General features: G+C 48.8%; 1 non-coding gene across 1 annotated transcript; it reads right to left on the minus strand.

Moving 5' to 3' along the window:
* Positions 1–107, minus strand: LOC138094215 (U6 spliceosomal RNA). The gene has a single exon (XR_011146244.1). It is a non-coding gene; the product is annotated as a U6 spliceosomal RNA (small nuclear RNA).
* Positions 108–7,400: the final 7,293 nt, after the last annotated feature.

Genomic DNA, 7,400 nt, shown 5'->3' on the forward strand with positions numbered 1-7,400 from the left:
AAAAATACGGAGCACTTCATGAATTTGCACGTCATCCCTGCACAGGGGCCAGGCTGACTTTCTCTGTATGGTTTCAATTTTAGTATACGTGCTGCCGAAGTGAGTACCTGATCTTCTAAGTCCTTAAGTGCCCCGGCCACCTCACACTTCAGGGCCCTATCCATGCTGAACTACCCCCGATGCTCTCCTCATCAAGGTGAAGTCTCCATCTCTTCTTTCTCCAAGTTCTAATCATTCCCTCAACATATACACTCCTGCCTAGCTCCCTGCACTTCCCCCTGTGTGGCACTGATCACAACTCATCACCTTTTATTTCGTGTGTGATCATTTAATCAGTGACTCCTCATTAGACTATGTGTCTTGACAAGTTAGGAACCTCATCTATTTGTTCGTTAACCTTATTCCCAGTTCTCAGCTCGGTACCTGGCACCTAATAACATTTAATAAATATTTGTTTGATAAATGATTGTATCAGAGCACCAAGATAATCTAGACCGACTCTTCTAATTCCAAGTAAACAAACTGTGGCCCAGAGATGGGCAGTGACTTGCCCAGTGTCACATGCAAGCGCCTAATAGCTCCTTGTTGATTATTCACTCTCTTCAAATACCTTGGCATGTGGGACATGGACATTTCAAGGCACTGCAAGGCTGGGGGACTCTGCTGTGTTCCACACTCTGGACAATTATAGTCCCTCCTTCAGGGAAGGCTCCTTGTGAGGCAGGAATTCTCAACCGGAGTCAGCAAAGGGGCTCCAGGACCTCTGCATCCCCTGAAATGTCTGTGGATATATTGGGGAGTTTTTTTTTTATTTTCAGTAGAAGGGCTGCCAGGTTTTATCTGAACCTCAAATGAGCACAATCCTGAAATGCTAAGAGTCAGTCACACTAGCTCTCTGTTGAACCTCTTCTTCCCTTCACACTAGAAAACCCATTCCACAGCTCTAGAATCTCTGGCAGCAGAAAGACGGTTTAGTGAGAGACTGTGAGGTTAGTAGAGCTCAGGGCTAAGTAACTAACACATGGGATCAGAGAGAAATGCATTTTTGCTTCAGTTGGTTGAGGGTATCATGGAAGGTTTCCTGGAATAGGTGCCAATGAAGGTGGGCTGTAATGAGCCATAAAGGTTTAAGAGGCTGGAAGTGATGGAGGGAGAAGGATAGGATCCCAAATTCCCTTCTGGGAGCCCCATTGTCCTCATCCCTCCACACACCCTCAAGGAGGGCTCATTTCAGTTGTCTAGCATCAGAGTCACCTGGGTCCAGACACCAGCTTGGCTGTAGAATCTCCTTTTCCTTCTCCCCTTTGAAGGCAATACAGTCTGTTTCTGTGATGCCAACCATTGCCGGCAACCCTTTGTCCCCTCTGTTGAATTATTCATCCTGTTAGATGAATTATTAATTTCCAATTTTGTACAGCAAATGCCAGACAAACAGGTAGAAATGGAGTTGGGACCCTGGGCATGGAGCCACAGACCTCCCCAGGTCCCCTGAAGCACAGGCCACCAGGGCCAAGAAATTATGCAGGAATCTGCAAGGGGCTCGCCCTGGAACGCATCTGACTGAAGCTGGTACAAGCTCACGGTGCCCTCGGAAGTGGCTGGGCTCCACTCGCCTCTGGCTCTCAGGCCCCTCAAACTCCCGTGTCTTCCCTGTGGCGAACCTGACAGGCTCCCGGGCTGGGCTGCACTGCGTGTCCACGGTGGGCCCAGCTGCATTTGGTCCAGCCCCTTAGATTTGATTCTGAGTCTAGCACCTAGGTAGCCCTCGGTTAATCAAGCAGGATTTCTCAACCTCAGCCCTGTTGACATTTTGGCCCAGAGACCTCTCTGTTGCGGACTCTTGTGTGCGTTGCAGGCTGTGGCGCGGCATTCCTGGCCTCTGCCCACTAGATGCCGGTGAATATCTCCCCCTGCCCCCAGTTGTGGCAACTAAAGAGTCTCTAGTCATTAAGTGTCCCCTGGGGGGGCAAAGCTGCTCCCGCTAAAAAGCCACTGCTTTAAGTTAGAGCTTTTACTTGAGTCTTTTTTTTTTTTTAATTTACTCAGTGGGGATCCTGATAATAGTTACCAGGATGAAATATGATGGTCAAACGAGATGACAGGTGTGAAGTCTCCACTTGTTCAGGGTATCTCCACCCTGGGACTTTACTGTTTCAAGAACCGACAGTTCTCTTTCACGCCTGAGTCCGGGTCTCGGTTGAGTGCTTCCCAGCTGGCTCAGTCAGTAAAGAATCTGCCTGCAATGCAGGAGACGCAGGTTTGATCCCTGGGTTGGGAAGATCCCCTGGAGACAGAAATGGCAACTCCCTCCAGTGCTCTTGCCTGGGCAGTCTCACAGACAGAAGAGCCTGGTGGGCTACAGTCCAGAGGGTCACAGAGAGTCGGACACGACTGAAGTGACTAAACCACTGCCACCGCTGGGTCTCAGGATTGTGTCCAGCTGCAGGGAACAGAACATCCACCTTAACCAGACTTGAACAGTGAAGAGGAGTGACTGGTTCCTATAACTGGAATCCCAGAAGGAGGCTGATTTTCAGGTTCGGTTGATTCCACAGCTCACCCATGTCCTCATTCTCAGAGACCAGTTCTGTCTGGCTTTTTGCTCTGCCATGTGCTGTGAGGACTTCTGCTGATATGGGTTCACCTTTGCACCCTAGGAAGACTTGCAGCAGTCATCAGCATCACGACCCTTTTTTTTTTTTTTTTTTCAATTGGCAAAAACACGTGGCTTGTGGGATCTTAGTCCCCCTCTTAAGAATCAAACCCATGACCCCTGCAGTGGAAGCACAGAGTCCCAAACACTGGACTGCCAGGGAAGTCCCGGGCCTTCTTATATGCTTCCCATCTGAAAGGACACATCTGTTTCTGCATTCCAAGCCGGAGTCCTGAGATCCAGCCTGGCCGGGCCACTTAGGTCACAAGCATACTCTGAAATTAGCATCTACATCCAGTAGACTGTGTGTGCTGGTTGGTATAAGCCCATCACGTCCCATGCCGGAAACTTGGAACGGAATCACCTTTTCTAGTATTAATATATGGCTGTGGAGATATCCAAATGAAGAAATGAAGATCTTGTACCAACCTGATCCAGGGAATCTTCCAGAACCGGTCATTCTAGTGGACGGGGGAACAGATTAGCTGATTGGTTGGATCTGGGACTTGGCCAACCCTTGGAGTTGAGGGCACAGGGAGGGAGGGGAAGTCAGTCTCACCCAACTACAGGGACTGAAATTGGGGGAAGCTTGGTTTCCTAATGCCCAAAGAGGGGTGCACCAACTAGGTTAGAAATGGATGCTAGGCAGGCAAGAATGAAAGATGTCCATTGCATGAGGTTAAGAGAGGGCCATGGGGGTGGACAGGGGCATGTTAGAATGTCTATAGAGTGTATCAGACACTTCTGTGTACCACTTTGGTTACACAGAGCTCACCCTTTTTAAAAATACTTAATTTTTGGCTGTGCTGGGTCTTAACTGCTGCACGTGACTTTCTCTAGTTGCAGCGAGCAGGGGCTACTCTCTATTTGTAGTGTGTGGGCTTCTCACTGTGGTGGCTTCTCTTGTCGTGGAGCGCAGGCTCTAGGTGCTTCGGGCTTCAGCAGCTGAGATGCACAGGCTTAGTCGCTCCTAGGCACGTGGAATCTTCCCAGACCAAGGATCAAACCATTGTCTCCTGCACAGGCAGGCGGATTCCACCAGTGAAGTCCCAGATCTGACCTTTTATTCCAGCTAGCACTAGGTAGTCTCGGGTGAGAGTTGACAGTGCCCCACCTCTCCCCATGCCGCCAGGGACGGGTTACCTGTCAGGTCCGGTACTCACCCCGTGTGACCAGGAAGTGTGGAATGTTAGTGCTTGCGAGGCAGTCCTTGACCAATGGGACTTAGAGCTGATGATCAGATACTTCCCCGTTTATTCCTCAGAGGGATTGCTTCCCAGGTATATTTCATAAGGCGTCTCTGACGATCCCAAGGAGTCGTGAATCACCCATATCAGGTTCACCCTTGGCCCACCTCCCCCTGGCTCCTGCTGCTTTATAAACTTTCCATACAGAAGCCTTTATATCAGACTCTATCCTGGGGGAACCCAGGATAAAGATTTTAGTTAGTCTGAGATGTAGCTGTAAGTCTTTATACTTTTTTAGACAGCATGTGAAAATGAAAGCAAGTTTTTGTATCTTTAAATTGGCCTGCCATCTGTTGATCGGGGGCTGTGCTCAGAGGACACTGCTCTCGAGGCTGAAAGTCAAGCCTCTTGAGACCTAGTGAGTTCCAGGCCTTTCTTGGCAGGAGGCTGTGGTCTGCCAGCTGCTGTGCCCTGGGTGGGCAGGCAGGTGCAGGAGCTTCCCAAGATGAACCCCTGCCCAGAGAAGCTGTCAGGGGCTGACCGCAGGCTTGAGAACTTGATCAAGATGTCATCAGCCAAACTGGGAAGGCTGCCCTGCTTCCAGCTGCACCCTGTGATTCTGACGGACATGCGCTCAGCTCCACTGGGGATTGAGTGCTCAGTTGAGGCGGCCCACCAGTGACAAGGCATAGAGGAGCCTTTGCAGAGATAGTGAGAGGGACCCGGGGAAAGGGCTGTCTCCTTTCCTCTAGCAGCCTGCCTGCTGTCTCCCCTGGCTATAGACAACATGCCACAGTGGGTCTCTGCTCCCTGCTCCTTGGGCCTGGTTTCCTCCACTGATGCCTGCTGACACTCTATGACTCTGTTGGGATGAATTCCTCATTCTCTCACCCTTCTGGCCACCACCCACACACCTACTGTGCATCCCTCACGGTGGGACCCTCAGCCACGCCTCCAGGGCTCAAACCTTGCTCTTGGTTGTCAAAAAGGCCCACAGGGCCCATACGACTTGCTTTTTGACAAGTCTTCTAGCTCCCTGACCAAAACCCAGAGCAATGCCGGCAGGGCACAGAGGCAGCCCAGTTTATCCACATCTGGCGATATCTCAGCTAATGGTCAGGTGTCCCGGGGACCTGGGGACAGGGCTGAATAGTTACAGGTTAGCCCCCATCTGACTGTGTCACTCCTTGGCTCCTCTCTCTCTCTCTGTTTTTTTTTTTTTTTTTTTGGCTGCATTGCAAGACTTGTGAGATCCTAGTTCTCCAAGCAAAGCAGGGATCGAACTGGCCCCAGCAGTGAGAGCACGGAATCCTAACTACTGGACCGCCAGGGACAGTATTTTGGCTTCGTATTTTTCAGACACTTCCCCTGGCAGTTCAAGGACCCCTGTGGAAAATTCAAGCCTCTTCACCCTTGTCTCACTGTGTCCCATGACCCCTCACCACTGAGACTCCTGCCACTCCGTGATGCTCCCACGCCTATGCTCCAGCTGGCCCCCGCTTCTGTTTCCCTATTACCTGGCTTACTTTAAATCATCTTTCAGGTGTCAGCTGAGGGTCCTCTCCTCCAGGAAGCTTTCCTTACTTGCCCAAACCTAGTGAGAGAGGTAAGCTCACAAGTTGCCTAAAATAAACCTTAGCACATTGCCCGGTTCCCATTTGTTTACGGGCTTGTTCCTGCAGCAGGTGGTAAATTCCTAGATATTAAAGACCATCTGTAGTTCATCCCTGTTCATTCCCTAGGGCAAAGCACTGTGCCTGGCACAGAGAAGGTGCTCAGTAAGTATTTGTTAAATAAATATGATGAGACTTCAAAGTGTCTAATAAATTTGAGTCTAGAGTTTATTCAGAGGGAATTAAGCCTCGGGTCTTATGTAATATCTAAAAGGAGAAAAACAATTCATGTATTACTATGAGATATTAATAATATTGTCAAGTACTGTTAATATGTCACATATATTTGTATAGATGAATATTCTTAATAGATGAATATTAAAAAACCCATACAGCTGCAAAATTTCTAAAATACTGTTAAAAACACAAAAATAATATGCAACAACCTAACAATATAAGCATTGTATATTTTTCTCCAGGCTATGCCTTTGGGCAAGTATACTTTCCCCAGACACGGAGCATTCTATTTCTGCCTTTTCACTAAACATTACAGCATCAACATTTTTTCATCTTGGAATCACTGCCTTTGAAGCGAAAAGAAACTTTAGAAATGGTCCCATCCATCTGCTTCACTTCCAGAGACAGGAACCGAGGTCCAGAGTGGTGACTGACTCAAAGTCACCCAAGGAGATGACAATTCTAGCTACTAAACTTCCTGACAAGTGATGTCACCTTCCTGTCCAACAGCCTTTGAGACTCTTTTAGGTGCTTTCTCCACTTCTGGATCGGAACTGGAAAACACTTTGAAATGAGGATTCTGAAGCGTGGACAGATCTCAGCTGACCTGCATGCCATCACTTTTTAGAATCTAGTGACATATAGGGACTCCCTTAGTGCCTCAGTGGTAAAGAATCCGCCTGCTGATGCAGGAGACACGGGTTTGATCCCTGGTCCAGGAAGATCCCACATGCTGTGGAGAAACGAAGCCTGTGCGTCACAACCATTGGGCTTGTGCTCTAGAGCCCTGGAACTGCAACTGCTGAGCCCTCGCCCCACAACTACGGAAGCTCTTGCGCCCTTAGAAACAGGACTCCACAACAAGAGAAACCACTGCAACGAGAAGCGCACACACCAGGACTGGAGAGCAGGCCCTTCTCGCCGCAACTAGAGAAAAGTCCGCACAGCAGCGAAGACCCAGCATGGCCAATAAAGAAAGAAATAAAATTTCAAACAGAATTCAGTGACGTATAAAATTTTATACTTCTACTGGGACTCTCTCACACACTGGTAAGTAAGTTGATCATAGCAACCACTTTGGAAAACTTGCTGGGAATATCTCTCCAAAGCCAAACATTCGATTACCCTAGGACCAAAACTCTTCTCCTCCACGTTGTAGTTGTGGTTGTTTGGCCGCTAAGTCGTGTCTGACTCTCTGCAACTTTGTAGCCCACCATGCTCCTTTGTCCATGGGATTTCCCAGGCAAGAATAGTGGACTGGGTTGCCATTTTCTTCTCCAGGATATCTTCCCAGACCAGGGACTGAACCCAGAGCTCCTGCACTGGCAGGCGGACTCTTTACTGCTGAGCCCCCAGGGGAGACCATATACTCCCACAGAAATAAATGCTTAGGTCCACCAGACAACATGTACAAAAAGGTTCATAGTAGCCAAAAACCGGACACAGGGGCTTACCTGGTGTTCAAGTGGCTAAGATTCCGGGCTCCCAATGCCTGGGTTCAATACCTAGGCAGGGAACTATAGCCCACATTTCAATCACACTCTTCTTTACCTTCGTGTTTTATGGATCAAATACATTTATTTTCTTTTCTAAGTAGTTTTTTTTTTTTTTTTGGCTCTGCTACGTGGCATGCAGGATGTCAGTTTCCCCCACCGGGATTAAACCTGCACGACTTGCAGCAGAAGCTCAGAGTCTCAACCACTGGACTGC

Source organism: Capricornis sumatraensis, chromosome 17, assembly GCF_032405125.1.
Source record: "Capricornis sumatraensis isolate serow.1 chromosome 17, serow.2, whole genome shotgun sequence".
NCBI lineage: Eukaryota > Metazoa > Chordata > Mammalia > Artiodactyla > Bovidae > Capricornis > Capricornis sumatraensis.